Source organism: Oryx dammah, unplaced genomic scaffold, assembly GCF_014754425.2.
Source record: "Oryx dammah isolate SB20612 unplaced genomic scaffold, SCBI_Odam_1.1 HiC_scaffold_10, whole genome shotgun sequence".
Classification (NCBI taxonomy): Eukaryota; Metazoa; Chordata; class Mammalia; order Artiodactyla; family Bovidae; genus Oryx; species Oryx dammah.
The window spans coordinates 53,066,973-53,087,844 of NW_024070194.1; positions in this window are offsets into that span (position 1 = coordinate 53,066,973).

The following is a 20,872-nucleotide window of genomic DNA, read 5'->3' on the forward strand; positions in this document are numbered from 1 at the left end:
TAAATTTAAACCTCATGGAAACAATAAGCAAAAACCTATAACAGATACACAAAAGATAAAGAAATCTAGACCTATCACTACAGAAGATCATCAAACCACAGATGAGATCAAGAGAAGAATGAGGAGTTACAAAACAGCCAGGAAACAATCAACAAAATGGCAATAAGTACCTACCAGCAATAATTACCTAAAATATATATGGACTAAATTCTCCAAAATACACAGCATGACTGAAAAGATGTAAAAACAAGACCCATCTCTATGCCGTCTGCAGCAGACTCACAGGTTTTAAGGACACACACTGAAAACGAAGGGATGTAAAATGATGTTCTGCACAAATGGAAGACAAAAACCTGAGTCAAAACTGACTTCCAAAGACTAATAAGAGACAAAAGATAATTATAAAATAAGTCAATCCAATGAGAAGATATAACATTTGTGAGTTATACTCAACATAGGAGCACCTAAACATATAAAGCAAATATTAACAGCCCTAAAGGGAGAAGGAGACATCACAATAATATTAGGGGGCTTTAATAATCCACTTTCATAAACAGAACATCCAGACAAAACCAGAAAGGAAACATTGGACTGAAGCTACATGTCAGACCAGATGGACTTAACATATACAGAACATTCCATCCAAAAGCAACAGGATACACATTATTCTCAAGCTAACATGAAACATTTTCTAGGATATATGATGTTAGGGCACAAAACAAATCAACAAAGAAGACGGAAATCATATCAAGCATTTTTTTTCTTCTGACTACAATGGTATGGAAACGAGCAATCAAAAACTAAGACAAGTAAAAATGGAAATAAAACATACAAAACTTTACGGGACTCCAGAAGCAGTTCTAAGAGGGAAGCTCATAATGATAAGTGCCTATGTAAAGAAACAAGATCTCAAAAAAATGACCTAACTTTTTTCCTTAAAGATACAAAAAAGAAATTAATCTCAAGTTCATACAAGGAAGGAAATAACAAAGATTAGAGTAGAAATGAAATAGAGTAGGATGGGATAGGGAGTGAGAGGGAGGGGACATATGTATACTTATGGCTGATTCATATTGTATGCCAGAAACCAACACAGCATTGTAAAGCAATTATCCTCCAATTAAAATATTTTTAATAAAGAAACAGCCTTAAAAGACAAAAGGTCATTGAAATGTAAGAGCTTGTTTTTTGAAAAAATACAGAAAATTGGCAACATTTGACTAAGAAAAAGAAGAGTACTCAGTATCAGAAATGAAGGAGGAAACAACTGCACTGAGAAATACAGACTCATAAGAGGCTGCTGCTGCTGCTGCTAAGTCACTTCAGTCGTGTCCAACTCTGTGTGACCCCAGAGACGGCAGCCCACCGGGCTCCCCCCATCCCTGGGATTCTCCAGGCAAGAATACTGGAGTGGGTTGCCATTTCCTTCTCCAATGCATGAAAGTGAAAAGTGAAAGTGAAGTCGCTCAGTCGTGCCCGACTCTTAGCGACCCCATGGACTGCAGCCCACCAGGCTCCTCCATCCATGGGATTTTCCAGGCAAGAGTACTGGAGTGGGGTGCCATTGCCTTCTCTACTATGAACTATCTTAGGCAAACAAATTGTATAACTTTGGAGACATGGAAATTTCTAGAAATACACAGCTATCAAGACTGAATCATGAAGAAAGAGAAAATCTGAATAAATTCATTACTACCATGGAGATTGAATCAGTATACCTAAAGTTAATTCAATGCTATATGCCAGTTTTATCTCAGAATTTTAAGGATAGGAAAGTATAAATTATAGGCTAAGCAAAAGGTAGACATGTCTTTCTAAAGTAAAAATGATAGCACTCAATCGTGTCCAACTCTATGCAACCTCATGGACTGTAGCCCACCAGGCTCCTCTTTCCATGGAATTCTGTAGGCAAGAACACTGAAGTGGCTTGCCATTCCCTTCTCGAGGGGATCTTCCTCACCCAGGGATCAAACCCAGGTCTTCTGTATTGCAGGCAGATTTTTACTGTCTGAGCCACCAGGGAAGACCACATACTTCCTTTATTAAATAAAGGCTGGTGAAAGCACCATAATTCTCTTCTTTCAAAAGCAAACATTAATTGTTGAATAAATAGCACAATATACAATTGTTCTTCTAGGTTTGCCCAAGCCCCTTCCAAGAAGATAAACAATAAAGCAAGAAGAAAACTGAATTTAAGCTTATAAAATCTAGTTTTAAACCTGGCTCTATCACTTAAATTTATTCATTGAGCAAGCATCAGCTCTCTCCTAGACATAAAGTCCACTTAATATTTTGAATCTTAATTCCTCTGCTATGAAGTGAAGTTAAGTGAAAGTTGCTCAGTCATATCCAACTCTGCGACCCCACGGACTATATGGTCCGTGGAATTCTTCAGGCGAGAATACTGGCATGGGTAGCCGTCCTCCAGGGGATCGTCTGAACCCAGGATCAAACCCAGGTGTCCCACACTGCAAGCAGATTCTTTACTCCAATGCAGGAGACACCGGTTCAATCCTGGGTCAGGAAGATCTGCTGAAGAAGAGATAGGCTACCCACTCCAGTATTCTTGGGTTTCCCTGGTGGCTCAGCTGGTACAGAATCCTCCAGATTTTACAGAAAATGTAAAAATAACTATTAATTTAATTGAAGAAAATACATGACTCAATATAACATGGTATTTGACTGGTTTAAAATTGAGAAAGGAGTATGTCAAGGCTGTACAGTGTCACCCTACTTATTTAACTTATAAATGAGTAGAGTACATCATGTGAAATGCTTGGCTGAATAAGCACAAGCTGGAATCAAGACTGCTGGAAGAAATATCAACATCATCAGATATGCAGATGACACCACCCTAATGGCAGAAAGTGAAGAGGAACTAAAGAGCCTCTTGATGAGGGTGAAAGAAGAGTGAAAAAGCTGGCTTCAAACTCAACATTTGAAAAACAATGGTCATGGCATCCAGTCCCATCACTTCATGGCAAGTGACATGAAACAGTGACATGAAACAGTGACAGATTTTATTTTCTTGGGCTCCAAAATCACTACAAAGGGTGAAGTGCAGCCACAAAATTAAAAGATGCTTGTTCCTTAGAAGGAAAGCTTTGACAAACCCAGTAGAGTTAGTTCAGTCACTCAGTTGTGTCTGACTCTGTGACCCCATGGACTGCCACACACAGGACTCCCTGTCCATCAACACTCCTGGAGGTGACTCAAACTCATGTCCATTGAGTCGGTGATGCCATCTGACCATCCCATCCTCTGATGTCCCCTTCTCCTCCTGCTATCAATCTTTCCCAGCATCAGGGTCTTTTTCAGTGAGTCAGCTCTTCGCATCAGGTGGCCAAAGTATTGGAGTTTCAGCTTCAACATCAGTCCTTCCAATGAATATTCAGGACTGATCTCCTTTAGGATGAACTGGTTGGATCTCCTTGCAGTCCAAGGGACTCTCAAGAGTCTTCTCCAACACCACAGTTCAAAAGCATCAGTTCTTCGGCGCTCAGCTTTCTTTATAGTCCAACTCTCACATCCATACATGACTACTGGAAAATCCATAGCTTGGACTAGACAGACCTTTGTTGGCAAAGTAACGTTTCTACTTTTTAATATGCTATCAAGGTTGGTCATAACTGTTCTTCCAAGGAGCAAGCATCTTTTAATTTCATGGCTACAATCACCATCTGCAGTGATTTTGGAGCCCAGAAAAATAAAGTCAGCCACTGTTTCCACTGTTTCCCCATCTATTTCCCATGAAATGATGGGAGCAGATGGCATGATATTAGTTTTCTGAAAGCTAAGCTTTAAGCCAACTTTTTCACTCTTCTCTTTCACTTTCATCAAGAGGCTCTTTAGTTCTTCTTTGCTTTCTGCCATAAAGGTGGTGTCATCTGCATATCTGAGGTTATTGATATTTCTCCTAGCAACCCTGATTCCAGCATGTGCTTCATCCAGCCCAGCATTTCTCATGATGTACTCTGCATATAAGTTAAATAAGCAGGGTGACAACATACAGCCTTGATGTACTTCTTTCCCTATTTGGAACCAGTCTGTTCCATGTCCAGTTCTAACTGTTGCTTCTTGACCTGTATAGAGATTTCTCAAGAGGCAGATCAGGTGGTGCGGTATTCCCGTCTCTTTCAGAACTTTCCATAGTTTGTAGTGATCCACACAGTCAAAGGCTTCGGCATAGTCAATAAAAGAGAAATAGATATTTTTCTGGAACTCTCTTGCTTTTTCGATGTTCCAGCAGATGTTGGCAATTTGATCTCTGGTTCCTCTGCCTTTTCTAAAACTAGCTTGAACATCTGGAAGTTCATGGTTCATGTACTACTGAAGCATGGCTTGGAGAATTTTGAGCATTACTTTACTAGCATGTGAGATGAGTGCAACTGTGCCATAGTTTGAGCATTCTTTGGCATTGCCTTTCTTAAGGATTGGAATGAAAACTGACCTTTTCCAGTCCTGTGGCCACTGCTGAGTTTTCCAAATTTGCTGGCATATTGAGTGCAGCACTTTCACAGCATCATCTTTTAGGATTTGAAATAGCTCAACTGGAATTCCATCATCACCGTAGTGATGTTTCCTAATGCCCAATTGACTTCACATTCCAGATGTCTGGCCCTAGGTGAGTGATCATACAATAATGATTATCTGGGTCATGAAGATCTTTTTTGTACAGTTCTGTGTATTCTTGCCATCTCTTCTTAATATCTTCTGCTTCTGTTGAGTCCATACCATTTCTGTCCTTTTATTGAGCCCATCTTTGCATGAAATGTTTCCTTGGTATCTCTAATTTTCTAGAGATCTAGTCTTTTCCATTCTATTGTTTTCAGAGGAAAACAATTTCTTTGCATTGATTACTGAGGAAGGCTTTCTTATCTCTCCTTGCTGTTCTTTGGAACTCTGCATTCAGATTTCTTTGCTTTTGGCTTCTTTTCACAGCTATTTGTAAGGCCTCCTCAGACAGCCATTTTGCTTTTTTGCATTTCTTTTCTTGGGGATGGTCTTGATCCCTGTCCCCTGTACAATGTCACGAACCTCCACCCATAGTTCATCAGGCACTGTATCATGAATCTATTTCTCACTTCCATGAATCTATTTCTCACTTCCACTGTATAATCATAAGGGATTTGGTTTAGGTCATAATCTGAATGGTCTAGTGGTTTTCCCTAATTACTGCAATTTTACTCTGAATTTGGCAATAAGGAGTTCATGACCTGAGCCACAGTCAGCTCCCGGTCTTGTTTTTGCTGTATAGAGCTTCTCCATCTTTGGCTGCAAAGAATATAATCAATCTGATTTTGGTATTGACCATCTGGTGATGTCCATGTGTAGAGTCTTCTCTTGTATTGTTAGAAGTGGGTGCTTGCTATGACCAGTGTGTTCTCTTGGCAAAACTCTATTAGTCTTTGCCCTGCTTCATTCTGTACTCCAAGGCCAAATTTGCCTGTTACTCCAGGTGTTTCTTGACTTCCTACTTTTACATTCCAGTCCCCTATAATGAAAAGGACATCTTTTTGGGGTGTTAGTTCTAGAAGGTCTTGTAGGTCTTCATAGAACCGTTCAACTTCAGTTTCTTCAGCATTACGCATCGGGCCATAGACTTGGATTACTGTGATATTGAATGGTTTGCCTTGGAAACGAACAGAGATCATTCTGATCTTTTTGATATTGTAGCATATTAAAAGAGCTGAGACATCACTTTGGCAACAAATGTCAGTATAGTCAAAGTTACATTTTCTCCAGCAGTCATGTACAGATGTGACAGTTGAACCTGAAAGAAGGCTGAGCACCAAAGAACTGATGCTTTCAAATTGTGGTGCTAGAGAAGACTCTTGAGAATCCCCTGGACTGCAAGGAGATCAAACCAGTCAATCCTAAAGGAAATCAACCCTGAATATTCATTGCAAGGACTGATTCTGAAGCTCCAATACTTTGGCCACCTGATGTGAAGAGCCGAATCATAGGAAAAGACTCTGATGATAGGAAAGATTGAAGGCAAAAGGAGAAAGGGGCAGAAGATGAGATACTTAGGTAACATCACCAACTCAATGAACACCAATCTGAGCAAACCCCAGGAGACAGTGGAAGACAGAGGAGCTGAATGTACTACAGCCCATGGGGTCATAAAAAGTTGGACTGACTTAGGGATTGAACACACTTATCAGGGTATTTGACTTAACAATTTTCTAAGCATGAGAAAAAAAAAAAAAAACTGTTATCCTCTGCAGGTTTTTTATCTGAGTGTAAGATTGACAGTACAATGTTTTATTCCACTATATTCCAAATCAGAGTTAACACTAAACATCTCTACTGAAGAACACTGACTCATTCTATCAACACAATGGTCACATTATACAGCAATATTTTCTTCCCTGTCAACTGCACTTTTTTCCTTATTCACACTAACTGATGTTACATATTAAATCAATTGACTAATTCCAAACAAATATTTTGAGCGAAAAAGCAAATGTGAGCAATTTCCATCTGTCTCATAGAATTAAATTAAAACATTTTGTCTATAAACACACATATAATCTTGTTAAAATTTAATAGGGAAATATGCCATGTCAAAATCACACTGCTCTGGAAGAAAATGTTTCTTTTCACTTAATACTCATATACTTGTATTTGTTTTCTGTTACACTTATTTACTTGCTTTTACAAATCCTAGAAAGTCAGTGGTTAGATAGCATTACCAACTCAATTGACATGAATTTGAGCAAACGCTGGGAGATACTGGAGGAGAGAGGAACCTGGCGTGCTGCAGTCCATTGGGTCACTAAGAGTTGGCCATGACTTAGCAACTGAACAACAACAAAAGAAATTCAGTACCATGTTTTTCTCATGTAGCAAAATTCCAAAAGAAAGCAGAGATGTTACTTTGCTGGTAAAGGTCCGGCTAGTCAAAGCTCTGTTATTTTTTTCCAGTAGTCATGTATAGATGTGAGAGTTGGACCATAAAGAAGGCTGAGTGCCAAAGAATTGATGCCTTTGAGCTGTGGTGTTGGAGAAGACTCTTAAGAGTCCCTTGGACTGCAAAGAGTTCCAACCAGTCCATCCTAAAGGAGATCAGTCCTGAATATTCATTGGAAAGATTGATGCTGAAGCTCTAATATTTTGGCCACCTCATGTGAAGAGCTGACTCTTTGAAAAAGACCCTGTTGCTGGGAAAGATTGAAGGCAGGAGGTGAAGGGGACGACAGAGGATGAGATGGTTGGATAGCATCACTGACTTGATGGACATGAGTTTGAGCAATTTCTGGGAGCTGGTGATGGACACGGAAGCCTGGCGTGTTGCAGTCCATGGGGTTGCAAAGAGTTGGACATGACTTAGAGACTGAACAACAACAAGTAAAATACAGATTATTTCCTTGAAAGAGGCTGGAGCCAGAAGTTGACATAATGGATGCTTCTGAAGGCAGTGTAGATCCTTGACCAATGTCCTACCACCCACTAGCTACAAATCATTGAATTAGTTCCTTGGTTTCCATACTGGTTTCTTCATCCAAGAAATGGGTTGTAAGAGTACTAAACATAATGAATAAATTTTATGGCTTAAATAAGTAGTGGGTATTCTTTTTTTTATCCCCCATATCCCATGGCTTCTAGGATCTTAGTTACCCCACAGGGGATTCAACCTGAGCCCCAGCAGTGAAATTGTCAAGTCCTAATCACTGAACCACCAGGAATTTCCAATGATGGGTATTCTAATTGTTCTTAATTGATAATCAGCTACCTCACTTGCCAACCAACAATTCAGGATCCTGCTCAACCGAAAATACTAACTTTCTAAAGGAGACAGTGCACAAATCTGTTGGGAATAGACAGAAAGCTATAACTACACTTAAAATATTCCAGCTCCCAAACCAACTTTTTATGGGAAGGGGCAACAGTTTTCAGTAGAAATGGGCTTGTGACCCACCTACTTTGTTAATCAGTTCAGTTCAGTCTCTCAGTCATCTCCAACTCTTTGTGACCCCATGGACTGCAGCACGCCAGGCCTCCCTGTCCATCACCAACTCCCGGAGTTTACTCAAACTCATGTCCATTGAGTCAGTGATGCCATCCAACCATCTCATCTCTGTCGTCCCCTTCTCCTTCCACCTTCAATCTTTCCCAGCATTAGGGTCTTTTCAAATGAGTCAGCTCTTTGCATCGGTGGCCAAAGTTCCTGAAACAAATATTAAACTGATACTCAACACTGTATCCTAAGCCTAAAAATGACCATCTTGCACAGCCATAGTGAGCAAACAGGCCTTGATGTATGAGTGGAAATTCTTTTGCCATATTGAAGAGAAAGGCAAAGAGCATATTCTGCTGACATCAAGATTACAGAACATTTTCAGAGAATGATAATAAATAATGATGAACACTATGCTATCAAAAGATAACATTAACATCTTCATGTGTGAAATTATTATTTTTTTAAAAAAGAATAAAGATATTTATTTATTTATTTAGCTGTGCCATGCAGCTTGCAGGATCTTAGTTCCATGAACAGGGATTGAACCTGGGACCATGGTAGTGAAAGCCCAGAATCCTAACCACTAGGCTACCAGGGAACGCCCATCATGTGTAAAATTAAAGGGAATCATGCGTAAACATAATGAACATGGGATCCATCCCTCAGGAAAAAAGGATACCGAACCAAGAATACCTATCCAACCAAAGAGAAAGAACTGGAAAGTTAGATCTATTTATATTTTCCCCAAGCTTTCTTGAGGTATACTGACAAACTAAAAAACTGTTTCTATTTAAGCTGTACCATGTGATGTTTTGATATATAGGATCTATCCTTATATGAATGAAAAGAGAGGTAAGATTATCACCCCTTCCAATGTAAGGCCATCTGGCACCACAAGAGTCCTTTGAACTAGAGACCAACCAAAGTCAACCTCAAACCAGATGTGGTAGACTTGCCACCTACCACTCAATGAGAAGCCCACACACTGCAACTAGAGAGTAGCCCCCAGTTGACACAAGAAGAGAAAGCCCACATGGAGCAATGAAGCCCCAGTACAGCCCACACACTGCAACTAGAGAGCAGCCCCCAGTCGCCGCAGGTAGAGAAAGCCCGCATGTAGCAATGAAGCTCTAGTACAGCCAAAAATAAACAAACAAATCTTTAAAAAAGGATGAGGGTTCAAACAAATAATGACATTTCTTCACTTTAACAATAACTCAAACACCACCTCCTGCAGACAGAATTTCAAAAGTTAAACCTTTTTAGATTATTTTCTACCAAAATTTCAATCTATATATCCAAATAAGAGGTAATACTTGATGAAGCAATGATAAAGACGATGACTGAGATTCAAAACATATAATCCTGGAAAACTTTCAACAAAATATGGAATTTTGGTCAGGATGGCTAGGGAAAGTGAAACTGGATATATATATGCAACCTTGAGATTTATACAGGTGAAGGAAAGAAATTTGGAGAAGGCAATGGCACCCCACTCCAGTACTTTGCCTGGAAAATCCCATGGATGGAGGAGCCTGGTAGGCTGCAGTCCATGGAGTCGCTAAGAGTCAGACACGACTGAGCAACTTCAATTTCACTTTTCACTTTCATGCACTGGAGAAGGAAATGTCAACCCACTCCAGTGTTCTTGCCTGGAGAATCCCAGGGACGGGGGAGCCTGGTGGCTGCTGTCTATGGGGTCACACAGAGTTGGACATGACTGAAGTGACTTAGCAGTAGCAGCAGCAGGAAAGAAATTGCAAGAAGCAATATTATTGGTCCTATGACTTTATCTTGGTTCATGGCATTGTATTTACCAAGACAATTATGACAATAATGTGTCCATATCTGAAATATTGTTGAAAATAAAACAGAGTTCATGGGATTATAAGAGAGAATCGTGGTCTACCAAACCAATTACAGGAGAAATCTAAAAATCTACAGAGGGGAGAAATGACATTCATACAGAAGAGAGACATGATTCTTCTTATATGGAAAGACAAGAGTCTAGTCTGCATGGTGACAGCTTTTCATGATGGCAACCCACTCCAGTACTCTTGCCTGGAAAATTCCATGGATGGAGGAGCCTGGTAGGCTATAGTCCATGAGGTCGCAAAGAGTCGGACACAACTGAGCGACTTCACTTCACTTTCCATAGCATCTACAGAAAAGGAAGACAGGAGGACTGGCCATCAGATAATTAAGCCCATTTATGTATTAGGGTATAATAAATATATGAAAGGAGTTGATTGATCTGACAAAATTCAACATCTTTTCCTGATGGAAATTCTCAAGAAAGTGGGTATAGAGGAAATATATCGTCAACATAGTAAAAGCCATATATGACAAGCCCGCAACTAACATCTTACTCAGCAAATGAAAATGACTGTTTTTTCTCTAAGATCAGGACTAAGACAAGGATGTCTACTGTCACTGCTTTCCTTCAGTACATTACTGTGAGTTCTAGTCAGAGCAATTATGCAAGAAATAAAGGGCATTCAAATTCTAAAGGAAGTAGTAAAACTATCACTATTTGTAGGATACAAAAATCAATATACAAAATGATGTTGCATTTCTATGTACTAATAATAGAAAGAGAAATTAAGACAACAATCCTATTTACAGTCACATCAGAAATAATAAAATACCCAGGAGCAAATCTAATCAGAAGGTGAAAGACTGGTACCCTGAAAACCTTAAGACATTGATGAAAGAAATCTAAGATGCAAATAAATGAAAAGATGTTCTGGGCTCATAAACTGTAAGACTTAACAGTATTAAAATGTCCATACTACCCAAAGTAATCTACACTTCAATGTGATTCTTATCAAAATTCCAATCACAAAAAATTCACAGACACAACAGAAGAAACAATCCTCAGAGACATATGGAACATGAAAGACCTCAAATAGCCACAGCAATCTTGAGAAAGAAGAACAAAACTGGAGGCTTGCTGCTTCCTGATTTTAAATTATATTACAAAGCAACAGTAATCAAAAGAGTATGGTATTTGCATAAAAATAGACACTTAGATCAATGGCACAGAACAGAGAGCCCAGAAACAAATTCACATATATATGATCAACTAATTATGGCAAAGAGGTCAAGAATATATTGATACAACAGGGAAAGAATAGTCTCTTTAATAAATGGTATTGGGAAATCTGAACCACTACATGCAAAAGAACAAAACTGGATCACTATTTTATACCATACACAAAAATTAACTCACAACAGATTAAAGATTTGCACATAAGACCTGAAACCATAAAACTCCTGGAAAAAAACATAGGCAGTAAGCACCTTGACATCAGACTTGGCAATGATTTTTTTTGGACTTGGCTCCAAATGCAAAGGCAACAACAACAAAAGTGGGATTACATAAAACTAAAATTTTCTGTACAGAAAAGGAAACGAACACAATGAAAAAGAGCAACTTATTGAACAGGAGAAAATATGTGCAAATCATATCTGATTAGAGGTTAATATCCAAAATCCACAAAGAACTCATACAACTCAACAGCAAAAGACCAAACAACCTGATCTGCTTAAAGAGGCAGAAGAGGGACCTCCCTGGTGGTCCAATTGTTAAGAGTTCACCTGCCAATGCAGGGGGCATGGATTTGATCCCCGGATCAGGAAGATCTCACATGCCTCGGAGCAACTAAGCCTCTATGTCTCAGCCACTGAAGCCCGTGTGCCTAGAGTCCATGATCTGCAATAAGAAAAGCCACTGCAAGAGAAGGCCAAACAATGCAGCTAGAGAAGGCTGGAGCACAGCAACAAAGATTCGGCACAGTCAAAAATAAATAAAAGTATAAATAAAACTGTTTAGACTTGAAGAGACATTTTTACAAAGAAAACATACAGATAACCAATGAGTACATGAAAAAGTGCTCGAGATCACTAGTTATCAGGGAGGTAGAAATCAAAATCCAATACCCCGTCACAGCTGTTTAAAAGGTTATCAAAAAGACAAGCAGTAACAAGTGTAGGTGAGCACATACAAAAAAGCAAGCCCCGTGTACTGTCAAGAGGAATCTAAATTGGTGCAGCCATTGTAGAAAATAGTATGGACTGTCCTCAAAATGTTAAAGATAGAATTACAGTACCATATGATTTAGCAATTCCCCTCTGGTATTTATCCAAAGAAAATGAAGCCACCAAATGAAAGGATATATGCATCCCTATGTTCACACTATAACATTATTACAATAGCCAAGATGTGGAAACTACTCAGTGTCCATCAATAAATAATGAAAATATGGTCTACATTTACAAGGGAAAATTATTCAGCCACGAAAAAAGACAACGTTACCATTGCGACAGTGTGGCTGGATCTTGAGGACATGCTAATTTCAATGAATCAAGCAAGAAACACAAATACCATATGGTTTCATTTATATGTGAGTGTGAAAAAAACCAAAGCTCACAGGTGCAACACACAGATTGATGGTCGCCACAGGCCAGTGTTGCAGGGTGGGTGAAAAGGTCAAAAGGAACAATCTTAACAAATGAAGAGACAACATACAGAATGGGAAAAAATATGGGCAAATGATGCGACTGACAAGGGCTTAGCTTTCAAAATACGAATAGCTCATATAACTCAACAACAGAAAAAACCACCCAATCAAAAAACAGGCACAAGGCTTAAACAGACATTTCTCCAAAGAAGATACATACGTAGATGGCCAACAGGCACGTGACTATATGCTCATCATCGCTACTTATCAGAGACACACAAATCAAAATGACAGTGAGGTAGCACCTCACACCTGCCAGAATGGCCATCCTGAAAAAGTACACAAATAATAAATGGGGAGAAAAGGGAACCCTCGCACACTGTTATTGGAAACATTAACTGTGCAGCCAGTGTGGAAAACAGTATAGAGGTGCCTCAGAAAAGTAAAAATAGAATTCCCATTTGGCCCAGCAATCCCACTCCTGGGCATATATCCAGATAAGACCATAATTCAAAAAGATCCACGCACCCCTATGTTCACAGCAGCACTATTCACAATAGCCAAGAGATGGAAGCAACCTAAATGTCCACTGACTCATGAATAGATAAACAGGATGTGGTACATAAATACAATGGAATACTACTCACCCCTAAGAAAGAACAAAAGAATGCCATCTGCAGAAACATGGATGCAATCAGAGATTATCATACAACATGAAGTCAGAAAGACAAATACAGTATGATTTCACTTATATGTAGAATCTAAAATATGTCACAAACAAGCCTATATACAAAACAAAAACAGGATTATGAACACAGAGAACAGACTGATGGCTGCCAAGCAGGAGAGGGTTAAGGGAAGGATAGAGTGGGAGGCTGGGGTGATATAAGCTATTGTATATAGAATGGATAAACAACAAGGTCTTATTGTATAGCACAAGGAGCTATATTCAATATCCTATGGTAAACCATAATGGAAAAGAATATATAAAAATAAAAAAATAATGTGTATATATATATATATATAGTTATATATACAGGAGAAGGCAATGGCACCCCACTCCAGTACTCTTGCCTGGAAAATCCCATGGATGGAGGAGCCTGGTAGGCTGCAGTCCATGGGGTCGCTAAAAGTCAGATATACTGAGCGACTTCACTTTCACTTTTCACTTTTCTGCATTGGAGAAGGAAATGGCAACCCACTCCAGTGTTCTTGCCTGGAGAATCCCAGGGACGGGAGGCCTTGGTGGGCTGCCATCTATGGGGTCACACAGAGCCACACATGATGGAAGCAACTTAGCAGCAGCACAGTTATATATACATATAACTGAATCACTTCACTGTACAGGATAAATTAATACAACACTGTAAATCAAGTATTCTTCAATTTAAAATTTTTTTAAGGTACAAACTTCCAGTTATAAAATACATAAGTCATGGCAAGTATTTACAGCATGGTGACTAAATAATATTGTATTGCATATCTGAAAGTATTAACATTAACAGAGTAGATCTCAAAAGCTCTCATGACACAAAAAAAACTATTATCAAGTATGGTAATGGACATTAACTAGACTTACACTGTGGTGATCATTTTGCAAGATAAACAAACACCGAACCATTTCATGCATACCTGAAACTAATGTCATAGGTCAATTATATCTTAATTTTATTTTTTTTAATTTTTATTGGAGTATAGTTTTTTACAATGTTGTGTTTGTTTCTCCTGTACATCAAAGTGAATCAGTTATATGTATACATGACTCCTCTTTTTTGGATTTCCTTCCCATTCACATCACCACAGAGCACTGAGAAGAGTTCCCTGTGCTGTACAATAGGTTACCATTAGTTATTTACTTTATGCACAGTATCAACAGTGTATATCAGTTTTCAATCTCCCAATTCATTCCAACCCTACTGCTTTCCCTCTTGGTGTCCATACGTTTATTCTCTGTATCTTATACCTTTAAAAAAAAAAAAGAAAAAGAAAATGAAGAGGGAAAGAAAAGGAGCAGAGAGGTTCGGTCATCCATCCGTGTGAGAAGGTAACACTCATGGCGAAATAGCATTCTCTCCTCACACCAAGTTTGGGAGATGAGGAAGGGTCTCCCCTCCCTAAAACCCAGTAAGTGAGGCACCAGAAGAAACACATCTGACTGAGACAGTGACCAGACGAGGCACCTCCCAGACAGCAGCTACTGGGATGTGTCGATATGCTGTTCTGAGCAAGGAAGAGGAGCCTTGGAACGGGGCGATGAGGTGGCGGAACAGCCACCGCTTCTATTCGCTGGAAGCACCAGGGGATGTAGTTGTGCGCGAGTTATCTCCAGGTGGCCCAGCTAGAGCAGCACTGCAGCGTCTAATACTTCACTACCTCCACAGGTAAATAAATGCATAGAAGGGAGCTCCTCAGCACAGTCTAAAGACTCACCCACACACCCCCTTGAGAGGGCAGCATGGGGGAACCCACTGAAATGAGTGTCAGTGGCATTAGTGATGGCCAGGCTTCCCTGGTGGCTCAGATGGTAAAGAATCTGCCTACAATGTGGGAGACCTGGGTTCGATTTCTGGGTCAGGAAGATCCCCGGGAGGAGGACATGGCAACCCACCCCAGTATTCTTGCCTGGAGAATCCCATGGACCAAGGAGCCTGGTGGGCTACAGCCCATGGGGTCCCAAAGAGTTGGACACGACTGAGCAACTAACACTTTCACTTTCAGTGATAGCCAGGAAACAGGTGACAATCTACCCAGAGGGGATTGCACGACTTTCTCATGACATCCTCCCTCTCCGCTCCTTCCTTGCTCCTCATTTTCCAGCATCTTTCTGAATACTTTGCCTACCTCCAATCCAAGAGGTCTGAGTCCCCAGTTCAAGCCCATACTGGTCCAGTGATGTTAGGAAATAGAAGGAGATGAGGTTGCCACTGAGTTTGAAATTAAAAGTTTGAAACTGGATTGATTTAATAACTGTAAGTGACATGTGAGGTACCAAGAAGAGTCGAATTCATAGAGTCAGAAAGTACACTGGTAGATGTTAGGGGCCTGGGCGCAGGGGGTGGGGAAGGGGGATGGGGAGTTAGTGTTTAATGGAGACAAAGTTTCAGTTTAGGAAGGTGAAAAATTGGGGGGATGGAGGATGAGAGCTGCACAATCACGTGAGTGTACTTAGGGCCACTGAAAGACACAGCTAAATGTGGTTAAAAACATAAAATGTTTTATGTTATTTTTACCACAATAAAAAGATTTTTTAAAAAACTGTAAGTGACCTAAAAGGTAAGGAATCTTAAGTTAGCCTTAATTCCCTTTCTTTCTCTCTACACCAGGATCAAACCAAAGGAGCCTCTTTGTTTTACCTTCAAAATATGTCCATAATTCAACCACTTCTCACCGTCACCCTGGTACACCACACTTTCTAGTACTAGCTACCACTCTCTTTTGCCCGGATTATTGTGAAAGCCTCCCCACCGTATCCTGACTCCGAATCCTGCCGCACTGCAACCTATCTCTAATGGGGCTGACAGACATCCTTCTGAAATGCAGTCCCATTCATGCCACTATCCTGTTCAGCTCTCCCGTGGGTGCCCTTCTCAGAATCAAATCTGAAGTCTTTACAGCAGCCCACATAGCCACGCATAATCTATGCCCACAGCACCCCTGTTTTCTCTCTTATTTCCTGTTCAAGTTAGCACACACGCCCCTGCCTCAGGGCCTTTGCATTTGCTTTCCTTTTCCTTAAAACTCCCTTTACCCAGAAAACCCAAACCTCACCCCCTTCTACCCTTCAAATCTTTGCTCAAATGTCACTTTCTAAACATGGTCAGCCTTGACCATGCTATTAAAATGCATTGCCTTTTCCAAGACCCCAGTGGGTCTCCTCCCCATTTTATATTTTTCAACTTAGCCCTTGACTACATCTAACATATTTTCCTAGTTGTGGTAGGGTATGTTCCCAATCATTTGCAGTCAGGGTTGTTCATGTGTCAATAAAACATGAGAGGCAGTAATGCATGGTACTGCTGAGCAGAAGCTGTAAGGGGCATTGCATAGCTCCACCATCTCTCATTTCCCTCTGCCACAAGATCAGCATGTCCCAGAAAGGGATTTCTCCTTGGCCTTGAAGGAGGAATGGAGTAGAGAAGCAGCCAACATACAGAGACCATATACAGTACGTCCCCTACATATAAACCTTCAAATGCCAGCTTTCAAAGATGTGAACAAGTGTTCGCATGTCAAATCACATAAAGGTGTACGCGATATTATAGCATGTAAGCAATATTATGTCTCCTATTGCTGACGATCCTTCAAGCTCTACCATCTCCCATCTCCTGTCCCTCCTCCAGTCAGTAACGCTTCCCGCCTGTTCACTCGATGCCAGCCCGTGTGCCAGCTGTTGTACTGTACTACTGTACTTTTCAAGGTTCTGTACTGTAAGATTAAAAATTTTTTGTTTTTTATGTATTATTTGTGTGAACCTATTATAAACCTATTACAGTATAGTACTATAGCTGACTGTGTTAGTTGGGTACCGAGGCTAACTCTGTTGGACTTAGGAACAAATTGGACTTACAAACGCACTCTCAGAATGGAACTCGTTTGAATGTGGAGGATTTATTGTTAATTCAGTCCCTGTTTACATTATATGTAAACTACCTATGCTAACTGATATACTTGTTTATTATATTTTCCACCAAAATGTAAGTTCCATGAGAGCAAAGATTTTTGCTTGTTTTATTCACTGCTGTATCACCAGGGTTTAACACACAGTGGGAACTCAATAAGCATTTTTTTGAATGAATTACTCTAGCCAAGAATTTGTCATAGGATGGGAAAACAGATTAACAAATTATGATTTAAACCGGTGACTGGGGAGAAAATACCACAACATTGAGATCACACAATAGTAAACCAGATCACACAAAAGTAAACCAGTGTGCTTAGAGAAAGAAGGTGAAAGTGTTAGTCACTCTGTTTTGTCCAACTCTTGGCAACCCCGTAGACTGTAGCCTGCCAGGCTCCTCTGTCCCTGGAATTCTCCAGGCGAGAATACTGGAGTGGGTTACCATTCCCTTCTCCAGGGGATCTTCCTGACGCAGTGATTGAACTCTGGTCTCCCTCATTGCAGGCAGATTCTTTACTGTCTGAGCCACCAGGAAAGCCCATGGTGCACAGAAAACGCTGCATAAATGTTTGTTATGATGTCTGCTACTGTTACTCGTAGGTCAAGGAGTATATCCAACTGAAATTAGAATGCAGTATAAATGCTGAAGGTATTTTGGGATGGGAAAATTTTGTGTTGGGGCTAGAACACTGGGATGGTGCGAATTTCCAAATGGCCTTTCTCACAGTGCTGAGAGCTGGTACTGCTTACCGCTGGGAGTTTAGCTGTGGTTACATTCAGGGCTCTCAGTTCTTTGCCATGTGGCCCTCACCTTGCTGCTGCTTGGGCTTCTACATAGCATGGTAGCCAGTTTCTAAAAAGAAACATTCTGGGACTTCCCTAGTAGTCCAGTGGTTAAGAATCTGTCTTCTAACACAAGGGACATGGGTTCAATCTCTGGTTGGGGAACTAAGATCCCACATACTGCAGGACAACCAAGTCCACGCACCACAATTATACAGCCCATGTGCCACAACTAGAGAGATGCCTACACGCCAAAATGAAAGATTCTGAGTGCCACAACTAAGATCTGGTGCAGCCAGGAATAGAAATGTATTAAAAAGAAATTCTCTTAAAAAAAAAAAAAAGAAAAGAAATATTCCAGAAGGACACATTTCAAACTGCAAGTGCCAAGCAAGTCTCCATGCATGTTTCATTTGCTGATGTTCCATTGGCCAAGGTTAGACACATGGCCAAGCTCAGAAGCTATGAGGGAGGCAACTACACCAGGCTGTGAGCACTGGGGAATACGGGTCATGGTGGGGAGCCAAGCAGACATCTCAGGGAGTGACTGTACCAAAGGCAGGCTGAACATCCAGCTTCTCAAATTTATCACTGTAGCTAAACGAGAACTAATTTGGGTGTCCACTTCACACAAACCAACTTTCCAAGAGTGTGGTTTATAAGTGATAATGCCAATTCATTTTTCTTGGGAAATCTGCCTGCATCAAAACTTGGAGCCACACACACAGGGGCAGCAGCAGGTCCTTGTGGTGGGAAGGGTCAACAGGAGACCACATGGTAGTTCACACGGTAAGCAAAGAATCAGGAAAAAGGAAACTCTGCATTGTCAAAGGGGCATTTTCAGCAAACTAGTAATACCCAATGTGTTATTCTCCAAGTCAAGAATATTTCCATCTCAATCTGTGGAGCTGCCCATTAGATTTAAAGTAATGAGCCCTCTGGACAGTGCTAGTCAGAGAAACCAGATTTCACTCTCTAAATTTCTTCTTTAAAGACTCAGGGTGGGCCTTCCCTGGTGGTCCAGTGGATAAAAATTCACTTGCCACTGCAGGAGACATGGGTTCAATCCCTGTTCTGGGAAAACTCCCCAAGCTGCAGGGCAACTAAGCTTTCACGCCACAACCACTGAGCCCAAGCGCCACAACTACTAAAGCCTATGCACCCTAGAGCTTGTGCTCTGCAACAAGAAAAGCCCCCAAAGTGAGAAGTCCACACACCAGAGCAGAGAGGAGCCCTCGCTCACCACAACTAGAGAAAGCCCACTTACAGCAACAAAGACCCAGCAGAGCCAAAAATAATCAAGTTAAAAAACCACTCAGCATGAATGTATGCAATTATTATTTCAAAATTACATAACACCAGGTTACCAAGGACACACCGCCTGCTAGTTTAAATTGCTGGTTTCTGGATGAAATTCAAGGATATTGGTATCAATGGCAAAATACATACATAATACCTCCCAGTTGAGTAATTGCCCAAATACACTCACTTCTTGATGCTTCTACTCAGCATCAGTTATACAGACAGGAATGTGCCCTATGGGCATAAAATTTGAAAACAAGTGTTTAGAATCATCCATCTGGCATCACCCTCCAGAACGTTAGGAAAGTATAGAAAGACAAAAGTAGGAAAAATAGATCCATGATGTGGGCCATGACTAGGGGCGGGAAAAAGGAATCTGAAAAATCAGAGGAACAAATAAAGATGACTCCAAATATTGATTTAGGAGTTTGAAAACACTGGGATTTGAGGAAAATCATTTGGAATTAGATGGAAAAACACAGGATGATGACTTATTGGCAGAGGGGAGGGGCTGTGAGGGGCTGTATGTATTTGTAGATATCTCTTTTTATTTATTTTTAGTTGCACTGGGTCTTCATTGCTGCGTGCAGTCTTTCTCTAATTGAGGCAAGTGGGGCCTACTCTCTAGTTGTGGTGTGTAGGAGCCTCTCATCGGCGCCTTCTCTTATTGCAGAGAACAGGTTCAATAGTTGCAACATGTGGGCTTAGTTGCTCCACAACATGTGGGACCTTCCCAGACCAGGGATCGAACCCACGTCCCCACATTGGCAGGTGGACTCCCAACCACTGGACCACCAGCGAAGTCCCTCTCATTCTACAGATATTTTTTGAGCTTCCACTATATACTTCCCCGGTAGCTCAGACAGTAAAGCGTCTGCCTACAATGCAGAAGACCTGGGTTTGACCCCTGGGTCGGGAAGATCCCCTGGAGAAGGAAATGGCAACCTACTCTGCCGGGAGCCAGCGTGAGGAACTCTGCCCATGGCAAAGGTCATGAGGAAGGAGGCTTCGGCATATGCAAAGGCAGGATCGAGCCTCAGGAAACCCCCTGTTCCCGAGCATCTACCCCCCAAACCAGAGTCTACCCACTTTACTGTTTCATGCTCTCACCTACACCTCTGACTCTATGGGGGGCTGTTCCCACCGGTTCTCTCGGAGAAGGAGTAAACTTGCAGCTCCAGTCAATAAAAATTCCTGGGCGTGACAAGGGTGTCTTAGGTCAGACCTCTCTGCTGGCAGACTAGCTTGTGTGACAGGATTATCCACACTCCTGCCACTACACACATGATTGTTTACTACCTCTCAACCATAAATAGCACAGAGAGTTTGGAGTATTTTGAAAATCTTAATTAGCATAGGGTTTTTCTCATTGTTGAGTCAATGACTGCCGCCAGGCCTCCATATCCTTAGGCACCTGGGAATATATTAATGTATTTGGAATATAGAGAAGGAAATATAGACCTTTTGAGTTAATGAATTTTCTCTTTTGTTATAGATCACTGTACTTTGTTATAAATCACTGTGTCCTTGCTATGTAAAAATGTAACTTTATCACTATCTTAAGACTAAATAGATCTAAAGGGGAACATTGGTGAAGGGTTTTCATTTGTTGGGCTGATGTTTGCTGCTAAATCTCCATATTCCCTGCCCTTATAATGAATATAACTAGCATATAGGAGAAATAAGTATTAACCTTTAAGATTAATCATGTTAACCTTAGGTTAAATAAATTCCTTTCTT